This window comes from Artibeus jamaicensis, unplaced genomic scaffold (assembly GCF_021234435.1).
Source record: "Artibeus jamaicensis isolate MK-2021 breed Jamaican fruit bat unplaced genomic scaffold, CSHL_Jam_final contig_490, whole genome shotgun sequence".
NCBI lineage: Eukaryota > Metazoa > Chordata > Mammalia > Chiroptera > Phyllostomidae > Artibeus > Artibeus jamaicensis.
Genome location: NW_026521861.1, coordinates 1,092,155 through 1,112,450, shown reverse-complemented (window position 1 = coordinate 1,112,450; position 20,296 = coordinate 1,092,155). Strand labels below are relative to the sequence as shown.

The 20,296-nt window shown below is 50.7% G+C and overlaps 1 long non-coding RNA gene across 4 annotated transcripts in view; it reads left to right on the top strand.

Moving 5' to 3' along the window:
• The window catches only part of LOC119059669 (uncharacterized), a 28,886-nt gene extending 8,815 nt beyond the window's left edge, over positions 1–20,071 (top strand). For 2 of the 4 annotated variants that reach the window (XR_005084442.2, XR_005084443.2), the window contains exon 3: positions 155–7,559. This is a non-coding gene — a long non-coding RNA (uncharacterized LOC119059669). Of the gene's footprint in view, positions 1–154; positions 7,560–19,783 lie in introns of those variants that run through there. The other 2 variants (XR_005084444.2, XR_008392247.1) reach the window with 2 other exon arrangements.
• Positions 20,072–20,296: the final 225 nt, after the last annotated feature.

Genomic DNA, 20,296 nt, shown 5'->3' with positions numbered 1-20,296 from the left:
AATTAAAAACAAGAGGAAGAAAGAAAGGAAATTTCTAGCCCTACTTCAAAACCCAGCTCAAGTTTCTGCCTCCCCAACAGTCTCCAGGCACCATTCACGAGTCCTTTTGGTCAGGAGCACAGTGCTTTATAAATCGAATTGTTTTGTGTTGTAGACTTGGAGTCTTTGGGGTCCCAGCCACCCTGCTTTATGAACGTAAATCAGACTGGATCAGGTAACTTCTCTGCCTCCTCCCTTTTTTCAAAACTAAAACAGGCACAATGAATGCTGTCTTCTAGTTCATCAAGCCATTATCAGAACCAACATAAAAATGAAAAAATGTAAAATTTCTTAATTCATCTTTGCTATGGCATTAACATTTATGTAAGATGCTCATTAGTCCTGCAGCTCTGGGAGTCCTTGACACTGAGTGTTGTCCAACCTGCTCAGTCCCCAGACCCTCTGAACGCCTCGGACGTGCTAGACACCCTTGCCCTGGCCTCCCTGACTTCCCTCCTTCTGAGGGTCCCATGGAGAGGGCAGGGCTAAGGCAGTAGAGATGAGTCCTGGGAAAATAGGATGTCAGCACAGCAGGAAAAGTTCAGACAGGATTTCAAGGTCAAGAGAGTCAGTCCCGGGCCTCATGCTTCATCCTGGTGCTGGGTGGTCATTAACGCAGCCCTGGATTCTTCTTGGCCTCAAAAAAAAAAAAAAAGACATTTCATGGCCAAGGACCACAGTAATGAGGAACCGGGGATGTGCTGGGTAGCCTGCAGACTCAGCAGAACTTCTCTACCTTAGAGGTCTCTCTCCTCCTTCCTCCCTCTTCCTCCATCCCTCTGAAGTCAGCAAAGCCTTTGAACAGCATCTAGAAGGAGGTTCCTTAGCCTTTGGAGCAGCACAGGGCTGAGGCGCACTGGTAGGTCCTCCGTATAGGCCTCCTGGAGCCTCTCTCCTCTGCCCCCGCCTCTCCACCAAGGCCAAACTGCCTTGGCCTCAGAGAGTTCATAGGGTCTGTAGGGACCGGCTGGAGCCCAGGGCCCAGAAAATGGTGGGGCTGAGGGTGGGTAGCAATGCTTTACCATAATCTCCAGTCCCTTGTCCCTTAAAACTGGGGGTAGGCCTGGTCAGGCCAGCACATATTTACCAACCCTGACCTGCCACCCCTGCCCTGGGCTACAGGTGACACTGAAAGCTGCAAACTTGCCACTTCGGACTTACCACACCATCCCTTTGCTTATTTATGAAGCATTACTCAACTCTCTTTTCTCTTTCTCTCCACCGTACCCCTGCTGTCCAGTCCCCCTCCCGAGTGCTGCTGGAAACCTTCCCAAACAGCCCCTTTACCCAACTGGCACAGTGTCTGCACACAAACACATGCACCCACTCACAGGTACATGCAGACCCTTACTCTCAAACACACACATGGGGGGGCGTGGAGAGAGAGGGAGGGAGAGAGAGAGACAACACACGTAAACTCCTGAGCCCAGTAGCCCATCGCTGAAGTCCCAGGTCCACCTGTGCAGACATGCAGTTGCATTCTCGCCCCTGAGAAGCATGGACACAGAAGTAAACGAGCACAGTTTCAGAAGCTGATGCTGCCACTGAATCTTCCAGAGCTTCTCAGGGATCAGAGACGTGCCTTCTTTTGTGCTTAGTGGGAATTCTCCATAAAGAGCACAATGTGCGTTCAGGGCGTCTGGGGCTTGTACACAGACTGTATGACAAGACTGGGATAAGCCCTCCCCGGAAGCACCTGAGCTCTGAGTCACCCCAGAGGACCTGCAGAAGGAGGAGCGCAAATCTGAGGGGGGGTGTTCATTGGAACCAGCACCTGCCCATCATTTGTACTCAGTAAATCAGCTGAAGATCCTAGGGCAGGAAGGAGGAGCCCAGGAGCAGGCTCCAGAGGGTGTAGATTTTGAAACCGGAAAGGAAGAAGCTATTTGGGCCTCTCTCAAGGAGTGACTGTCTGTTCCAAAACACACAAAGCAATGATGGCGCTTTCCCGAGGGGTGGCTACTTGGGTCCTGGCGAAGGGGAGCTTCACCAGAAGGGTTTCTTTCCATCTCAGTGTATTCAGAAAAACCATCAGGAGAAAGAGAAGTGAACTAGGGTAAGGTGTGGGGCTTCCAGGAACCAGAGAGGAGCCAAGTATAATGAGAAGACCAAACGCACTAATATTCGAATGGAACCCAAATTCTCCCTCTGCCACTCCACTGGCTGTGAGATCTTGGGCAACACAACCTCTCTGACCCTCGTTTCCTTTTCTATAAAATGAAGATATACTATCGTACTCTGTATGATGTCGGTGAAGATCAAAAGAGTTGGAAAGACGTGAAGTGCTCAGCGTCACATTGGCACGTGGCAGGGTCCAGCAGATGGTGGGGTGTGAGGAGGAAAGGACAAAGCCTGAAACCCAGGGCAGGCAGGTTGAAGGTCGTTCCCCAGCGGGGACTGGGGCTGCTGGCACCGAGGTGGGACCCAGAGAAAGAAGGGCAGCTACAGGCTGCAGTGACTGTGCCCTGTCGGAGCGCACAGTGGCCGATACTCTGACGCTAGGCTGCCGAGTTTCAGTCCTCCTAGCCGTGTGGCTTACAGCGAACTTCTGTGACTTGCTTTCTCCACCTGTAAAATGGTTATGATAGTAAATAATAGGATCTAGTTTATGCACTTGTTATGAGAAGTGAATGAGTTAATATTTGTAAAGTGCTTAGAATAGTACCTGACACCTAATCATTGCTATCTAAACATACGCTAAGTAAATAAAAATAAACCAGGCTCACAAGCTAACAGGGAATCCAGCGGCCGGAGTGCGAGGAGGAAGCAGGGCAGCCACAGGCAGCCGCCTCTTCGCCTCCTCGTTGCAGGGTCTGTGCTCCTCAGAGCCCGGCCTCTCAGATGTCCTCTCTTCCCCTCTAGTGCCTGTGGCTAGTTTACCTTAGGAAACAAGTTACCCTTTAAAGTCTTCAGGTTGCTCAAGGGTTTGTTAAGGGAAAAGAAGATATTTCTTTTTTAAAACATTTTATTTTTAGACAGAGCAGAAGGGAAGGAGAGAGAGAGGGAAAGAAATATCAATGTGTGGCTGCCTCTCGCACGCCCCACACTGGGGGACCTGGCCCACAACCCAGGCATGTGCCCCAAATGGGAATTGAACCGAAGACCCTTAGGTTCTCAGGCCTGCACTCAATCCATTGAGCCCCACACCAGCCAGGGTGGAGATATTTCTTTACATGTTGTTGGTGGTGCTGTGGATTGGTCCCACTCTCCTGGGGTTAGGTCAAACCACAACACTGTTCACACCCTTTGATCAGTTAATCCCACTTTTGGGACCATACCCCAAAGAAATAAAAAAGCAATTTGTACAAAGATGTTTATAATAGCACTATTCATAACAGCTCAACCTTGGAAGCAACCCAAACACCCAACACTAGGGAAATGGTTAAGCCAGGCGGGGAACAGCAGCCCAAGGAGGAGCCCAAGCCTCCACCTCCCAGATGTGACACAGAGGAGTAGCGGGAGCTACCAAGATGCCAAGCATCGTGAAAATGGCAATGTTCCCCTGGAAATTTACAGACTCACTGCCCGACGAATCTGAATCATACCAGACATTTTCTTGGAACCAGAAAAAAATGATTCCCAGTTTCACATGAGAAGTAAGTAAGTGAACCAACACATATCAAATAATTTTCTAAAGAAAAGCAAATGTGACCAGATGTTAAACCATTTTGTTATAGGGCAGCAAAGTGAAGACAGTGCGGTGTAGGCGCCAAAACAGACATTTACGTCAGTGGGACAGAAAAGAGCCCGGAAATAGAGCCCACCACCCGGGAGTCTCGGATAGATGCTAGAAAACAGGGAGAAGGAAACGTAACTCGTCATAAATGGTGTCGAGAAGAGCTTTGCCATTTGAAAAAAATGTCATTTTACATCATATAAAATTAAAAGCAAGACAGTTAATAATTAAAACAACCGAGAGGGTGTGTCGGTGCAGGGAAATATAGGTACAATGCAATGTTTGGGTTTTGCATTTTTTTATTGACTCATCCCCTTTTTAAATTTTTTTATTTATTTATCTTTAGAAGGGAAAGGAAGGAGAGAAGGAGAGAAATATCAATGTATGGTTTGCTTCTCATGCATCCCCTGCTGGGAACTGGCCCCTGCTGGGAACTGGCCTGCAACCCAGGCATGTGCCCTGACTGGGAATCGAACCACAATCTTTTGGTTCACAGGCCCGCACTCAATCCACTGAGCTACACCAGCCAGAGCTTCAATGCAATGTTAAATGTAAAAAATTCAAAGAGGACTGTATGTTCTCGTAACTACCACTCCAAAAAAGTGCGTGTCCTCCTGACCTTGATAAGGAGCAAGGGATGAAACACTCTAATTCGTGTATAGGCTTGGTGCTTCGAACTGATGGCGCTTTTTGTTGTCGAGAAGGGAGGAGTTGAGTGAAATGGGGGAGGAAGGGGTGTGAGTCCTCCCACGCTCCCACCTTCCCATCAACACAGACAAGAAGTCAGTGCTGCTGGCGGAGGGGCTGGGACTGTATCCACGCCAGGTGCCAGGTCGGATGGGCGACCCAGCAGCAGGAGACAGCCAGAACAGAGGGCTGTGAATACTCGCTACCTTCTAATTTGATGCTTGAATCTGGCCCTGAACCTCGGCTTCCCTGCCCCCAAACCAGACTCAGACACCTACCAGCTCCCGAGAAGCCGGACTGCCTGTAGGTTTCCAATTTCAGTCCTCTGTTTATAAACTGGGTGGCCTTGGACCAGGAACTTAACCTCTCTGGATCTGAATCTTCTGATCTCTAAAGTGGAGATCAGGGTAGCATCCATTCACAGAATTGCTGTGAAAATTAAATCAGGGAATTCCTGTGAGCCCACTGCACAGTGCGTGGCCCATAGTAAATCTTCAGTCGAAGGTTGATTATAATTTGGGTCGGGGTTGAGGAAATTCGAATAAAGTAGGTAGAAAACAGTGTTTGATTTCCTGGACACCTATGTCTTCTGGGTGTCCAGTTGGTTTTATGGCTGAGCCCACCTGGCTTTCTCCCTTATCTCAGCTGACAAGACAAGAAAGCCTTGGCCAAGAGGGGGTCTTCATTGTAGACCAAGAACCCAGTGCTGACACACAGGGCTCAGCTGCCTCAGCTTCCTCCTCCGTCATGGGGCTCAGCCTTCCCCTCCCCACGGGGGAAAAGACCAGGCCAAGTCTCCACCAAGGATTCAGGAAAACAGCCTGTGTGACTGGGGCATAAGGAGAGGAGGGGCCAGGTTCTGGGCACTTGACTGCAGGCCATGTCTTCCTGGGCAGAGCACTGGCCTTCAGCCCCCTCGTCCTGCTGTGAGCATGCTTGCACTTGGCTCCCTGCAGTGACGGCTCCGTCCAATTCTAGACTGCAGCTCCCACCATGAGGCTCCAGGCTAACAGGAAAGCAGGGATGCTTTTCTTGAACTGTCTTTCTCTAGCCTTCTTGCTAAGTCTGCCACAGTCTGGGCAACAGGAGTGGGAAGTGCAGTGAGTGTTGTATTTCCTGCCATCTTCCCTATATGTCCCTCGCATACAAAGGTGGGAGTTTCGTTATCTTTTGGTGAAAACTTTTGTGCTTAGCTAAGGTAAGACTTCCAAGAATCTACTTATGGCCACTGAGTGGCCCCCCAGAGGGTCAAAGGCAGTGACCACCAGGTCTGTGCAGGATGGAGGGACATGCAGGGCATGGCTCTTTGAAAGCCAGGTGGCAAAGCACTTTCTTCTCCTGGGGTTGGGACCAGGTAAACCTTTAAGAGCCACAGTGACTACAGAACAAAGTGAACCTCAGTCCTAGAGAGAGAGGAGCCCAGAGGGGCCTTGGAGAGGAGAGAAGGAAACCTGGCGAGAGCCGAGGAGCCTTCCTGACTCCGCAGGGAGGGCGACCCCACATATCTGCTCACAAATTTGAACCCAAACAGAGTTGGGGAGGTTGATTACCAAGAAAGCTTTCATGCATTCACCCATTTATTCATTTATTTATCTCTGCAGCCAACTTTGTGGAGCTTTGCTCAGAGCCAGGGTGGTGCCTACAAGGATTGAGCTGGGAAAGGGGTTCAGGAGGGACCCACTGGGGGCGGGGCAGGCCCAGCAACACTCTCATTTCTGGCAGAGCCTGAACCAACCACTTCTCAATCTTTCTGGAATTCCGGGTGACTTTGTACTTTGCCTGTGTTTGTTATTTTTGCTAACCCCTGTTTGCTTGTAGTTCCTGGTGATTAGAAAAACAAGCAAACCAAGCCTTGAACACGAGAAGGGGGGTGTATGCTTGTCTCGGAGATGGGGAGCAGAAGAGGCCTGGAGAGCTGCCGAGAGACAGAGGTGCAGGGAGGGAGAGCCAGAAGTCAGAGCTCTTCTCCCTGTCCCCAGTCCTCCCCCACGACCCTCCCCCCTCCCCAGTGTCCCCAGCCTCCTTCTTTATCCCCGACTCCTCTCTCCTCCCTTTACATGTCCCCCAGCATCATTCAGGTTCTCAAGGCCCCTCCCACTCCCTCTTGGGAGTCTGGCCATGGAGGGGGTGCTGGAGAACTCGGGCTGGGCCTGAGCATCCCCCTCCCCAATGAGTTTTCATTCTGGGATGCACCCTGGCCTCTGAGGGTCAAAGGTGGCAGCTTTATTTACTCACAGCCATGCTCTCACTGAGCCGGTCCTTTCATCATTTTTTATCACTGAAACAGCCCAGTGGCTGCAGGCGCCCTGGGAGACCACCCCTCCACTTCCCCTCTCCCACAGCCTTCAGACACACAGACACTTGTGTCCCTCCAGTAAAGGCTCTGCTCTCTCAGAGAAGTACAGCTTTACTCTTGGGACAGTTCTCAGCTGTCGATTTGATCACATTCCTCTGTTAGAGCCCAAGCCTAAGAAAGAGGCTGAGGGTTGATCAGTGTGAGAGAGTGGGCATGTGTGTGAGTTTGTGTGTGTGAGAGAGGCTGAGGGTGCATGTGTGAGAGTGTGCATTTGAATTTGAAAATCAAGGTACATTTAACATGTCTGTCTTTGTGTTTGAGAATGTGTTTGTGTGTGAGAACCTGTGTGAGTGTATATAAGCATGTTTTTAAGATTTACATACACATATGTGTGCACATGATAACCACATATGTGAGAGCAATGAGAATGTGCACATGTGCATGAGAAACTGGGTGTGTTTTGGGATTGTGTGAGTGTGCAGGTGTGCAGACTTGTGTCAGAAACACGCACACAGAATCTGCTTGTGTGTGAGCATCCCCAGGCATGAATACCGTTCACAAACATGTCTGCACAATAGCGAGATAGATCTCAGAACTATGACGTTAAGAGGCAGGGCCAGACCCAGAAGTTAACACACTGTGTAATGTCAATTACATAAAGTATAAAAACAGGCGGAATTGATCCATGGTGTCAGGAGTCAGAACAGGGCATTGTGTCTGCAAAGGGGGTGTAAGCGGATCCTGGGTACTGATGACACTCTACTTTTTTGATCAGGATGCTGTTTACTTGGGTGTGTCTACTTTGTGGAAATTCATTGAGCAATACACTCATATAATAATAAACCATAAAGTACATATGTATTTATGTACCGTCTGGATTTATGTTATAATTCAATAAACACCCCCCACAACTGAACATGAAGACGGTCCCTATACCTTCCCTCATGTTCCTCACATAGACCCACCCTGCTCACCTTCTTCAACGGTCCCTGGACTCTCTTTCTCTTTGCCTCCTCCTGTCCCCTCCAGGTGAGGTTGTCTGAGTGTATAAGGGGCGTATGAATCTGCCTGGGTGCATCTGGTGAAATTCCTGTCTGAACCACAGCGTGCCTCCAAGGTTCCCCCAGCTCCACAGCCCGCTCCCCACCTTTTGCTCACCTTTCTGGGCCTCCTCTTGGAGCTCAGTGACCCCTTCTATGGCAATGCCCCTGGGGGTAGAGCCCAGATGGGGGAAGACTTGGTCCCACCCTCCAGGAGCCCCCCCAGCTAAAGTTCTGGAGTGGGTCAGACCTCAGGTGTGCACACCAGTGAGGCAACCCTGGAAGGCCAGCCTCTCTGCAGAGGGACAAAGTGTACAGGGGAGGGAGTAGGTGGCTGGAGGGCATTAGCTGAGGATGGCTTTTTAGGAGAAAGGGGGTCTCTTTTTGGAGACCTCCCAAAGGTGGACCATGACGGCACTAGTTATGCTCCCAGAATCTGGTTTCCTAATCTGTAAAGAGAGAAAGCACTGCCCTGTGACCTTCTGCCCATGTGTATCTGTGTGCACACGCCTGTGGGTGATGTGTGTGCATGTGCTCGTGCCTGTGTGGTCATATGTGCACGTGAGCCCCTGGGCTCCTGCTCCTGCAGGTATAACTACCTGCGTTCCTGCTCCATGGAGGAGGTAGAGTAAATTTATCCCATTCCTAATTATTCTACCCTGTGATTTCTACACACATTTGCCTTCCACATGTCCCAGTTTGGGATTCAGAACCTCTGATTTCTCCAGGTCTCCAGGACCTAGGGTCTACACTGGGGAGGGGAGAGGGGCAGCCCGGCTCAGCTCCCTCATCTTCCCCTAGGCTGGGAGATTCACTCCTCCAGCCTGGTACCCCTTGGCACCTTCGGTAACCGGGCTCTGTCAGCTCCATCCCAGGCCCAGGTCCTTTCCCCAAGTCAACGCCCCTCCCACCCCTTCCCAAAGCTGATCAATCTGCCTGGTGACCAAGCATCTCCAAGAGGCACCTTCAGTGCTCCTCTTTAGGGGAACAGCCATTTCACCAGAGCTGGGAGAGGCGGCCAGAGCTGGGAGTGGAGTAGGTGGGAGGGCAGGCTGACCCCTCTAGAACAGGTTGGAGAATTAGGCTGGCTGCTGCCAGAGGCTGCCTCACCATACTTCTCTCTGACCTCAGCTTGCAGCGAAACCTCCTGGCCTGTCTTTCCAGCTGGAGAGTGGCCTCCTTCTCCCACCTCCACTCTCTGTAGGTCAATCCTCCTTCCTGGTTCAGCTGACATTTCATCTGAGGGACTCGGGGGCAACTGGGGCATGCCACCCCCAGCAGTGTCCTGGAAGCATGAAAGGGATGAGAGATGGAGGTGTGACACCCCTGTCCTCCCCAGGTGTCCCTTTGAGAATGGGGCCCTGGCTCTGGACTCTGGAGAAAGAGCAACCCCAGTCTCCTCAAGCGCCCTAGGTCTCCATAGACCCGCAGACCAACAGACCGAAAGGGTACACAGAACCCCCGACTCTGCCATCTCAACCTACCTGATGGAAGGTGGGCCAAGACAGTGTTCCCTCTTTTAAGGGGATGAGAAACACAGCCATGTGTATACAGATGCACAAAACTGAAAAAAAATTGTTGAACACTGACTATGTGCCAGGGGCTGTTCCAAGAGTTTCACATAACTTCGCTCACTTAGCCTTCACAGCGATCCTACGGAGAAGGTACATTCACTATCCCCGTTTTAAAGATAGGAAGGCTGAGGCACAGAAAGTTTAGCTAAGGCGGTCATACCTCCAAGATGGTATCTCCAGTAAATAGTGGGTTCAGGATTCAAACCCAGGCAGCATGGCTCCTGAGCTCTCCTCTTAACCACTGCCTATAATACACACCTAATTACCCTTAAGGAAAGGTGTACACACAGCTACTCGCACTTAAGACAAACCATCTCATAATTATTTCTATAACTGTGCATAGAACTATATCATTACCCAGATGTTAATCATACCTAACATTTGTACAGCAGTTTATTTACAAATCACTCTCATGCCCAGACTCAGTGCCCGAGACCAGGAGGAACAGCTTCCCGGCAGCGGGCAGCAACCAAGGCTGCCGCTCCCTGGCTCAGCTGAGGCTCAGCTACTTGGCTGGAAATCATATGGGCTTTTTCCCCTTCTTTTCTTCAAATAAGAGTAATATACCCTTAGTAGTAACATTAAGACACGTTGAGGAGTGCCGCCCTTCCTCCCGTCATTCCCGTTTCCAGAGGCAGCCACCGTGAGCGGTTTCTTCGTATACGCTCCAGAAACTGCCCATGCACTACAGATTGTGGGTGGCTTCTAACCCAGATGAAAAACTCTCACCAAATGGAGTAGCCCTCCGAGGTCACTCGGGTATTAAGTGGGGAAGCGCAGTTGCCAATCCAAGGCTTCCTGACCTGGAGCCTGCGTCCTCCACTCCCTTCGCCCCAGGACCCATCGCCTCCTCCATCCAATGCTGGCACCATGATGGCCCAGCTGAACTGATAGGTTCTCTCACCCCCAGGAGTGGTCCAGAACTGTGCTTTTACAGCAGGGCCAGGGGCTTCACTGGAAAAGGATCCCCTCTGGCAACCCAGTCTAGGGGAGAACTTGCTGGGCTGAGCCCTAATGCAGGGGAGTGCAGGGAGAGGGCCTGGGAACCTGCATGAGACTACACAAGGGTCAGCATCCGCCAAGGCATGGGTCCCAGTATGCCCCTGTTGAGTCCTTATCAGGTTGCACCGAGGCCTTGGGGTTATGGAGGGCTGCCTCAGCCTTCACAGCACCTCCCAGCCAGGACACAAGATCAGGAAGGGGGGGTGGGTCTATGGCTCCCAGAGAAAAGGGACCTTTAGATAAGGACTCCCACTCTTCTATCCTCTGCCTCAGGGAGATGCTGAGCAGGAGCAAGGAAAGCATTGTACTATATTTAGCTCCTGGACGTGAGGGGTTGCTGTGGAAGCCCCTGCCTCCTGGGTGAGCTTTCTGTGACGTCCCCCTACCACAGCTCTCACGAGGACTCCCAGACTGTCCTCAAGCCTTCTGTCACACAGAGCGTGCAGGACCAGGGCTTCAGGAGACATGGACTGCCAAGGTTTACCCATGATCCCAGCTGCTGAGACTGTCCCAAGTAGCTCGACACAGTGGTGCCAGGGTACTGTGACCCAGGTGGCCTGGGCTGTCCCTCCCGGGTCCCACATGCCTCAGGCCTGTGACACAGCCCTCACTTTTCCTGTCCTTATCCAGAATCTGGAGAATGGGCCTGGGGAGGCCCAGGCTAGGGCCCACCGTTCCTTAGTCCTCAGGGGACACCCTTCGGACCAGAGTCCTCCGCAAGATGTCCCTTTCTCATCTGAGCAAGACAGAGCTTGCATTGGGGATCCCTAAGGTCAGACTCCATGGAGAGAGGGAAAACCAAGGTGAGGCTTGCAAGAGCCAGAGGAGGGACTGAGCCTGGAGCCACCTCTCCACAGTCTCTGGGCCAAGGTGACTCTGTGGGACAAGGTGGACCTCCCCCAGAGCTCACCCTCTCCTTCCTTTGCACACGGCAGAGCCTCCCTACGATCCTGTCACGTCTCAGCGTGAACTTACTCCTTCTGAACCCCACACCCACAGCTCTGGTGAGTGCAGGGCAGGCCTTTGTCTGAACCACATTTCTACCTGTGGGTAGCAACAGTGTCGAACTGGGAATGTGAGGACAGGAGACTATTCCCAGCTTAATTTCTAACTGAAGGACCTTGGACAAGTCACTTCCCCACTCTGAGCCTCAGTTTGTCCACCTATAAAATATGAGAGTTGGGCCCAAGTTAACATCATGGGAATCTGGGAATGAGCTGGGGTGAATAGACGTGGCAGTGTGTGTCCTGCTTGTTAAATTAAGCAGGCTCTCTCTCTGGGGGTCTTGGGAACTATAGAAAGTAAGGACCCTTAAAAGGGTATTACTGGTCAAGAAGAAAGGACGCATGTATGTTATACATGTAAACATGAAGCTTACATTTGTACACAGGAGCATGAGTACACATTTAAGGGTGTGTGTGCATGTGTGTGTGCAGCAGCTAATTGATCCCACCCTCCCAGTCGGGGTGGGGGAAGGGGCAGAGAAGGCAGTCACTCATTAGAAGGCAGCTAATGGGCCCAAATGGCCATGTCAGCAAAGGATGGGCTCAGATGAGCTTCCTCCCAGAGGGGTGAGGGGAGAGAAGTGAAATAGGAAGAGGAAGGAAGAAGAGAGCAAAAAAGAGAGGGAGTGGGGAGAAAGAAGCCTTCTTGGGAGAAACTATAAGATTTGCCATCTTTGACTTTGTCCCCATGATTAATCTCTCCCACCTGTGAGGGGAAACGTCTCTGTGACCAGAGGAGTAGAGGGTGGGGAAGCTGGTGGGGGAGGGAAGGAAAGCACGCATACGTTCACGCACCCACAGACACAGGTATTCCAGCCTGCACTCACGGGCCCGCACGGTCTGAGACACCAGGACACACGGCTCATTGTGCATTCAACATGTGCCCAAACACACAGCAGGGAGGGGGGCAGAGACATGCCCCTTGCACAGGTCTCTTGCACACAGAAACACGGGCATGTGGAAATGAGAATGTATATGTGTGTTTCACCCAAGGATGACAGCTCTGTGTTAGGTGTGGGGGACAGGGGTCCCCAACCTCTGGGTCGTGGGCCAGTACCAGCCTGGGCCTGTTAGAAACCAGGCCATACAGTAGGAGGTGAGCTTGAAAGCTCTGTGTCTGAAGTATCCCAAAACCATCCCATGGGCCCCACCCCCACCAGTCCGTCCCTAGTGCCAAAACGGTTGGGGACTGCTGGTGGGGGAGATGAAGATGAAGACAGGGTCCCTGCCCTGCAGAGACTGACATTTAGTGGGGGGTGGCGCTAAGGAAACAGACCATTCCTGTGGTGTGACAGGTGCTGTGCACCAGGTGCGCACAGAGATGCGCCTTTCAGGATCCTCTGGGAATCACCTGCTGCTCCCTTTGCCCAGAGCCGTTTGTATACTAAGGGGCGGGAAAGGGGGAGCCAAGGCCGGCATCCCTTACTTATATTCACTTAGCTGAACCCTGTGAAGGGACTCCTCACGTCACACCCACTTCCTCCCCTACCTCCCTTCACCGCCCCAGATGCCTGACATTCCTTCCAAAGTCTCTCACTTTCAAATTGTGAAAATGAATGTCATGTCTTGATATTAGCAAGTCAGATTCATAGTCCGGACAGCCGGTGACAGTGGGGGAGGTCTCCAAACTACTTTCCAAAATGATTATTTCTACTTGCACAAAGAAAATAAAGACCTGACTCTAAAAGTGTTAGAAGACAACATACACATGTGTTAAATAATTTTGGTTTAGAGAAGGCCGTTCAAAATCAGACCCAAACTATAAAGCCATCAAGGAAAACACTGATAAGTACACTACATCTAAATTTGAAACTGCTGATAAAAGATTGAAAATGATAGAAAGATAAGCAGCAAAATCATAACAAATATTAACATCCAGAATAAAGAATTCTAACACAACAATAAGAAAAACCATTAAAGCTCCATTAGAAAAATGGGCAAAGTATATGAACAGGCAATTCATACAAACAGAAATACAAAATATTCAATAAATTTAGGAAAATACACTGAACACTAGAAAAACATAATCATAATTAGTGAAATGCAAATTAAATAGAAGGTTGATTTTTGCTTGACCCATTAGATTAGAAAAAAATCAGAAAGGATGCTAGTGTCCAGCATTGGAGAGGATGTATGAAAAGTGGGTTGCTTAGACTCATAGACAGAAAACAAATTGATGGCTGCCCAATTGGGGGAGGCAGGGGGAGGGTGGTGAACAATGTGAAGGGATTAAGAAGTACAAATTGGGCCCTGGCTGCTGTGGCTCAGTGAATTGAGCACTGGCCTGCGAACTGAAAGGCTGCCAGTTCAATTCCCAGTCAGGGCACAGGCCTGGGTTGCAGGCCAGGTCCCCAGTTGGGGATGTGTGAGAGGCAACTGAGTGATTTGATGTTTCTCTCCCATTCTCTCTCTCTAAAATCAATTTTAAAAAGAGAAGTACAAATTGGCCATTATAAAAATGTAAAGTATAGCATAGAGAATACAGTCAATAATACTGTGAAACTATATGAAGTCAGATGGATATTAGGCTTATCAGGGTGATAACCTTGCAAGTCATGTAAATGTCTAATTACTATGTTGTACCCTTAATACTAATATAATATTATACGTCAACTGAAATTGAAAGATTTTTTAAAAAATTTAAAGAAGAGTGGGTTGTCTCATCAGCAAATGGAAGCACATCAGTTGACCCAGTCTTCCTGGAGATACCTTGGCAGTTTCTATTAAAATTACTAATGGCCAGCTCTGTCTTAGCAGCTCTGTTTCCAGAGATCCATTATCCTAACAAAAATATTCACGTTTGCCCACAGGATCACATACCGGGGTGTCCACTGTAAAACAATGAAAAGTTAGAAGCAACCTAACAGTCCGCTGGTGCGGGGAGGATGGCTAACCAAAAAGTAACACCCCGTGCTATGGAATATGTCATACGTAGCGGTTAAAAGTAATGAGATGGAGGTGTAGCTCAGTGGATTGAACGTGGGCGTGTGAACCAAAGCATCACCAGTTTGATTCCCAGTCAGGGCACATGCCTGGGTTGCAGGCCAGGTCCCCAGTAGGGGGCATATAACAGGCAACCACACACTGATGTTTCCCACTCTTTCTCCTTTCTTTCTTCTCTCTATAAAAATAAATAAATAAGTTCTGTAAAAAATAATAATGAGGTAGATCTGTATGTATTCATTCAGCAGTATCTCCAAGCATATGTTTTTTAAGTTACATTTTAATTAGAAAAGTTTGCAGAAAAATATTTGTGTGCAAAGATAAAAATGTACCCCCCAGACAGCATATCTATTTATGTATGACATATATGAAGTCTGTCCAGAAGGTACCCAGCCATATATAATATGAAAAATAGAGATATTTATTGAAGAAGATACCAGAAGCATTGTGCATCGGACACTGACACCTCAGTCCCCTTCAAAGTAGACACCTCGGGACCTCACACAGTTCTTCCAATCACCATCAGCTGCCCTGTCGTATTTTTCTGAATCTCATCAACAGTCTGATATCTCCTCCCTCTCAAAGGAGATTTTAATTCTGTGAAAAGCCAGAAGTCACAGGGCGCCAAATCTGGGCAACAGGGGGGCTAAGTCACCTGGGTGATTTGGTGTTTTGCCAAAACCTTTGTATAAACCGTGACTATGAGCTGCCACATTGTCATGATGAAGCTGCCAATCACCATTTGTCCATAGCTGTGGCTTTCTGAATTATTCAAATAGTTTCCATGGAGGAATGTTCAAGCTTAATGCAAAATTTGATGCAGATTCATTGCTCTACTTGCTCAGTCATTTTGAATGTTAAAGCCACACGGTACACATGCTCATTCAACAGTGTCTACCATCTCCACTGACTAGTACAGTGAAGTCCTCATTGTTCACACATGCATATTCTAGTCCACTCTCCTTGGCTGCCAGGTTACATCGATGTTGTGCAAACTGTTCTCATTATATTAATGATGGCTGGACTTTTTCTGGATGGACCTCATACATGTATACAAATGCAGAGGAAATGATCAGAAAGGATACTCAGTCAACTGACCACGGCAGTAACCTCTGGGGAGAATTCTGGAAAGGGTGCTTCATCTATCTTTTGTACAGTAAATATGCACTTGTAGCTTACTTTTGAAATTTAAAATGAAGGTACATTGATTTAGTTAATAAAGGCATCAGCAATGAAACTTGATATACACACAAAGAACCAAGAGTCTTATCCACACCTTTGGCAATAATTCTGCTTTGGCAAATGTCACAAGGATTTGCTGACTGGCTAGAGTCTTTCATTTTACAGAGGTAAGGAACGATGGCCATGACCCAAACCAGAGCTGCCATAGAAAGATCACAAAAGGTTAATGGAAAGTAGAGAGTGGCAAGTTGACTGTGTGTTCTTGCCTGACTTGTAATTTGTGGGCTTAGAGACAAGTCCAGGCCCAGGAGGTTCTGGCTGTACCCACAGACCCTGGATTCGGTCCCAACGATTCATGGCAAATATTGAGTGATGGGCGATGCTAACTGTCACATCAGGCAGCCCTCTGCCGTGGAGAGAACCTGCCTTGCACATTTCCTCATCTGTTCCTCATTGTAACCCTGAGAGGGAACTTCTGTCACTATGCCCGTGTCACATTTGGCCTCCATGATGACCCTGTGAGGGCTTTTCTCTCCACTGCAGGTGTGAAAACTTAGAGACATAATGTGTCCAAAGCCACCTAGCTGGTTAATAGCAGAGCAGAGACTGAACTCTGGATTTTCTGGGATTTTTCTTCTAAGACACACAGACAGTAACTGCTTTTCCCACCCACGTTTGTGCTCTCACACCCAAGCCCAATCATTCACACTTGGGAGCACCCATACCCCACACACTTACACTAGCACACTTGCCTAGTCACACTTGCTCTTTCAAAGACCAACACATTCACACTCATGCTAGTGGCACACACTCAGCCTCACACACCTACACACACCACGGACACACACACTCTTAGTCTCACTCACACAGGCACAACACTCATAAGGCCCTGGTGGTTCTCCCTCCTTCCCAGAGGCCAGGTCTCTAATCTTGACCTTGACCTCACTGAAAGTTTTTGGAGGGTGAGTCTGGGCCTCTGCAGAGTGGCAGGGAAGCAGATCTGGACCCCACAACCCTCCTCCCATCCTTCCACCTGCCACACTGTGGCTCCAGCCCAGGGGCAGAGGCTGCCTGTGTTTGGGCAGCAGCCAGGGTTGAATGAGTAAGAGCAGCCAGAACAGAGATCGGAATAGAAATCCACTGACATCCAGACCCTCCTCAGGCCATCCTGAGCCTGGTGCAAAAACCTTGGGCTCCGAAGCCAGGCCTATGGGGTTCGAATCCAGTTCTATACCTCCTAGTAGGATGATTTGGACAATTTGCCTCACCTCTCTGTCTCTCCTTCCTCACCTGTAAAGCTGGGCTGCTTATCTGCCTGCTTTGCAGGACTAATGTGAAGGCAAAATTGCAGCAGCATCTGGCACAACACATAGAAAGTGTTCAGTAAAGGGGAGCTATTTTGTTACCATCATTATTATCACTGCTATTAAAAATGCCCCTAGGAGTGGCTTGTCGCAGAGATTGGCCAGTGGGCAGATGGGCTGAGGTGGTCTTTCCAGGGCAGAGCAGAAAGGCAGGGGTGGGGGTAAGGCAGGTGCTGGGGTAAGAAGCCAGAGAGGGCAGCAGTGAGTGAGGGGGCTCCTCCCCAGGAGGGGCAGACACAACTGGAAGCAGGTGTTGAGCACGGCCTCTTTGGGGTCCCCTGGTTCAGAGGGCAATTCCTGTCCTGCCCCAGAGGCAGGTGGGAGCTGGGGGCCTAGTCTTGGATGCCTGACATCCATCCCTCTGAAGCCCTAGATAGAAACCAGGGCCCACCCGTCAGCACTACCTCCATTTTTCCTCCTTATCCCTGTCACGGGCTAAGGGATGTCAAACAGGCAAGACATCCATCCTACGCTTGCTCTCTGGGAAGCCACTGTGTTCTCCAGGCACTGCAGAGGGGCTTGGAGGGCCGGAATTTTTCTGCCTGGGTAAAATTCCTGGTTAGACTGGAAAGCATTTTCTGCTACTTGATCTTGAGGTGGGAAACTGAGGCCCAGGACCCCAATCCAAGTCCAGGATGAGTCCAGCTGAGCTGGGGTTGGAATCCCTGACTTTTACCTCCAATACTAGAGCACCAGGCCTGAGACAGGCTACAAAGGCGTCCATGACCTGGACTGAGGAGTCAAGATCTGCACCTCCTGGAGGTGGGGCCAGACTTAGCCAGCAGCTGAGGACAGATAAGGCTTTTCCGAGGCAGCCCCAGGACTGTTAGATGAGACCACAGGGAAGTGGGAGATGGGGGGACACTGAGGCCAGGGCTGCTCTGTCTGTGGCCTGGGCCTAGCCAAGAAGGCCAGTTACCCAGAGGCCCCTGCTCCCCAGGGCCCCATCACTAGGAGCAATTCTCATCGCCTCGAGGCCCAGTCAGATCCCCCCTACCATCCCCCTGGCACCAGCCTGTCTGAGCTTTCCCCATCTCTGTCGCCCACGACGTTTGTTTTGGTAACTGCAATGACTGTGGTCAGAGCATAATTGGGATTGAAACACCCACTTGGACCCCCTGAAGGATAAACAAGCTGGGCTGAGGCAGCCCTGGAACTGATGTGAAGACAGATATGAAGACGGCGGGTCCAGGGAGGCCAGGCAAGCTGGGTGTGGAAGGGCTGGCAGGGGAGGGAGGGAGACCGGGCAGAAGGAGAGGGAGGAGGCCCGTGGCACGCCTGCTTCTAGGGTAGCTGCGCCAGGAGATCAGCATTCTGATGCCAACTAGGAAAGCCTTCCCACCCAGGTGCGCTGGTCTGTGGCTGCCCTCAGGAAGCTTCAGGTCTAATAGGATGTTCCCCTGGCCCTGAGGAAGTCTCTTGGGCGGACTTTAGGAAGCTTGTTAACCCCTCCGTTCCCTGGACCCTGTCTCCATGGGCTGCAGTGCAGCAGGTCTTCAGGCCCAAGTGTCACACTTAGAGAAACGCTGGTCTTCACTGATAGGGAGGTCTTGACCTTGCCTTCAAGGGGCCTGAGAGCAGGAGACAGGGCTCTCTCTGCCTGGGGCTTGGAGTTCCCAGCAGGTCACATATGTCCTGGAGGCAGGAGGGACACTCCAGGATCCCAGCTAACTAATAGCTGCAGAAAGCTAGGGGGAGGGGTTCACCATAAGGACACCTAGGCAAGAACTGCCAAGGAGACGGATGTTGGATGTTCCCATTGTTTTCCTAGGACTCCAGTTGAGGCAACTGGGGCTAAAGGAGGCTTGGCTGTTCTTCAGAGCCTGGTTCTGCCAGCTCTACCCTTGGGACTCTTAGCATTTAAAGGGCCAGAGTCCCGTATCTAAGGCAGAAGCAGCTCCTTGACTAGGTGGCAACACGATGCCATGCAGCGCTCTACCAGCCTCCACAGAGGACAGAGGACCATGCCCTCAAGGTGTCTGTGGGGGCTGAGAGACTTAGAGAAGGGTCTAGCTGGGGATCTCTGGCAAGCCCAGTGTCGTAGCCACGAGTCTCCTAAATCTTAAGACACAGCTAGCTCTGCACGGAGGAGGGAAGGAATGGGTCTCCTAGGCGGGCAGAGGTCCTTGAGCAAAATGAGTCCACGCAACTCACAGGCCCGTGGGTTAGAATGATCAGACTGCAGGATCAGTGTGTTCAGATCCTGACAGTTGGGCTTTGCTGGACCCCCCCCCCCACCATATTATACCAGTAGCTCCTGTATTGGTTGCTTACAAGCGTCTCCCAACCAAGAGACAGGGAATAGGAAAGTGATGGGCTTGAGCCTGGGAGGGAGAGCCTTGGCTGCCTGCATTTCAGGGGAGCTGGGCCAGGGCCAGGGAAGTTGGGACTGGCTGTATTCTCCCCCACTGGAGCCCCACAGCTCACACACAATTCCTGGGCCCTCAGCCCTTCTCCCAAGACCATCCCCTTTGAGGCCGCCACCATGTGAGGTTTGATGTGGGAGGTGGGTCCTGTCTTTCAGTCCCACTGAGGCTAAGGACTCTTACCCTCAGCAAGACCCCACCTCCACCTAGTCCTCACCATTCTCCTTTCGGAAGACACTTCCTCACCCAAGTGCAGGCGGTCTCCTGCTTCCTGGAGCTGCCGCGGTGGGTTTTAGGTCTGCCATCTGGTGGACGTTGTCACAACTACTGCCATCACCTTCTGAGGCCTTCCGAGAGTGCAGCACCAGGGTAGGACGGGGCACTTCGTAAGGCAGGTCTCCAAGCTCCATGGACACGCCCACATCCTGCTTCCTGGGATGAGGAACTCCCCAAAGCCGGGCTTGATTGACTGCAGAAACTCTCCTGTGTCAGGCAGAGACCTCCAGGTACAGGCTCCTTCCGCGCCACCCCCACCCCACCCCCACCCCCAGCCTTAGGAAACCCAGAGGCTACTCCACAGCTCCCATCCTGTTTCGTTTCTCCTGTCCAGGCTGGAGAGGTCTCCGAGGCCAAAATGCTGTTTTCTGGAGCTGAAGAGTTCCTGCATGTGCTCCTGGGTGACAGAAACTCGGGAATGGGGTCCCTTTCCCTCCCCTCCCCTCAATCCCCTTGCCTGGGGCTCCACGCCCGGGCCAGACCAGTGAACTCCCGCAGTCCAGCAGGGACCCAGAGGTCTGAGGATCCACCCCAGAGACGGAAGGATAGAAGCCCTCATTACAGGATGCTTCCACGTGCAGGCAATGGTGAATAATTTATGTACAAGGCGGAGAAGACAATAAATCAGCAGCAATGATTAACATGAGCTGTTTTACGTGTGAGAAAGATCTATGGCAGGAGGCTGCCAGGTTGCTGGTGATTAATGCTGCTGTTTGCACTGGCTTCTGGGCCTTTATATTCAATTATGGGCCTGGAGTATGTGGGGGGTCCTGGACATGGCATGGGGAGACGGGGGGCCCAGAAAGGTAACAGTTGATGCCTAGGACCAAGATTGAGGTGACAACAG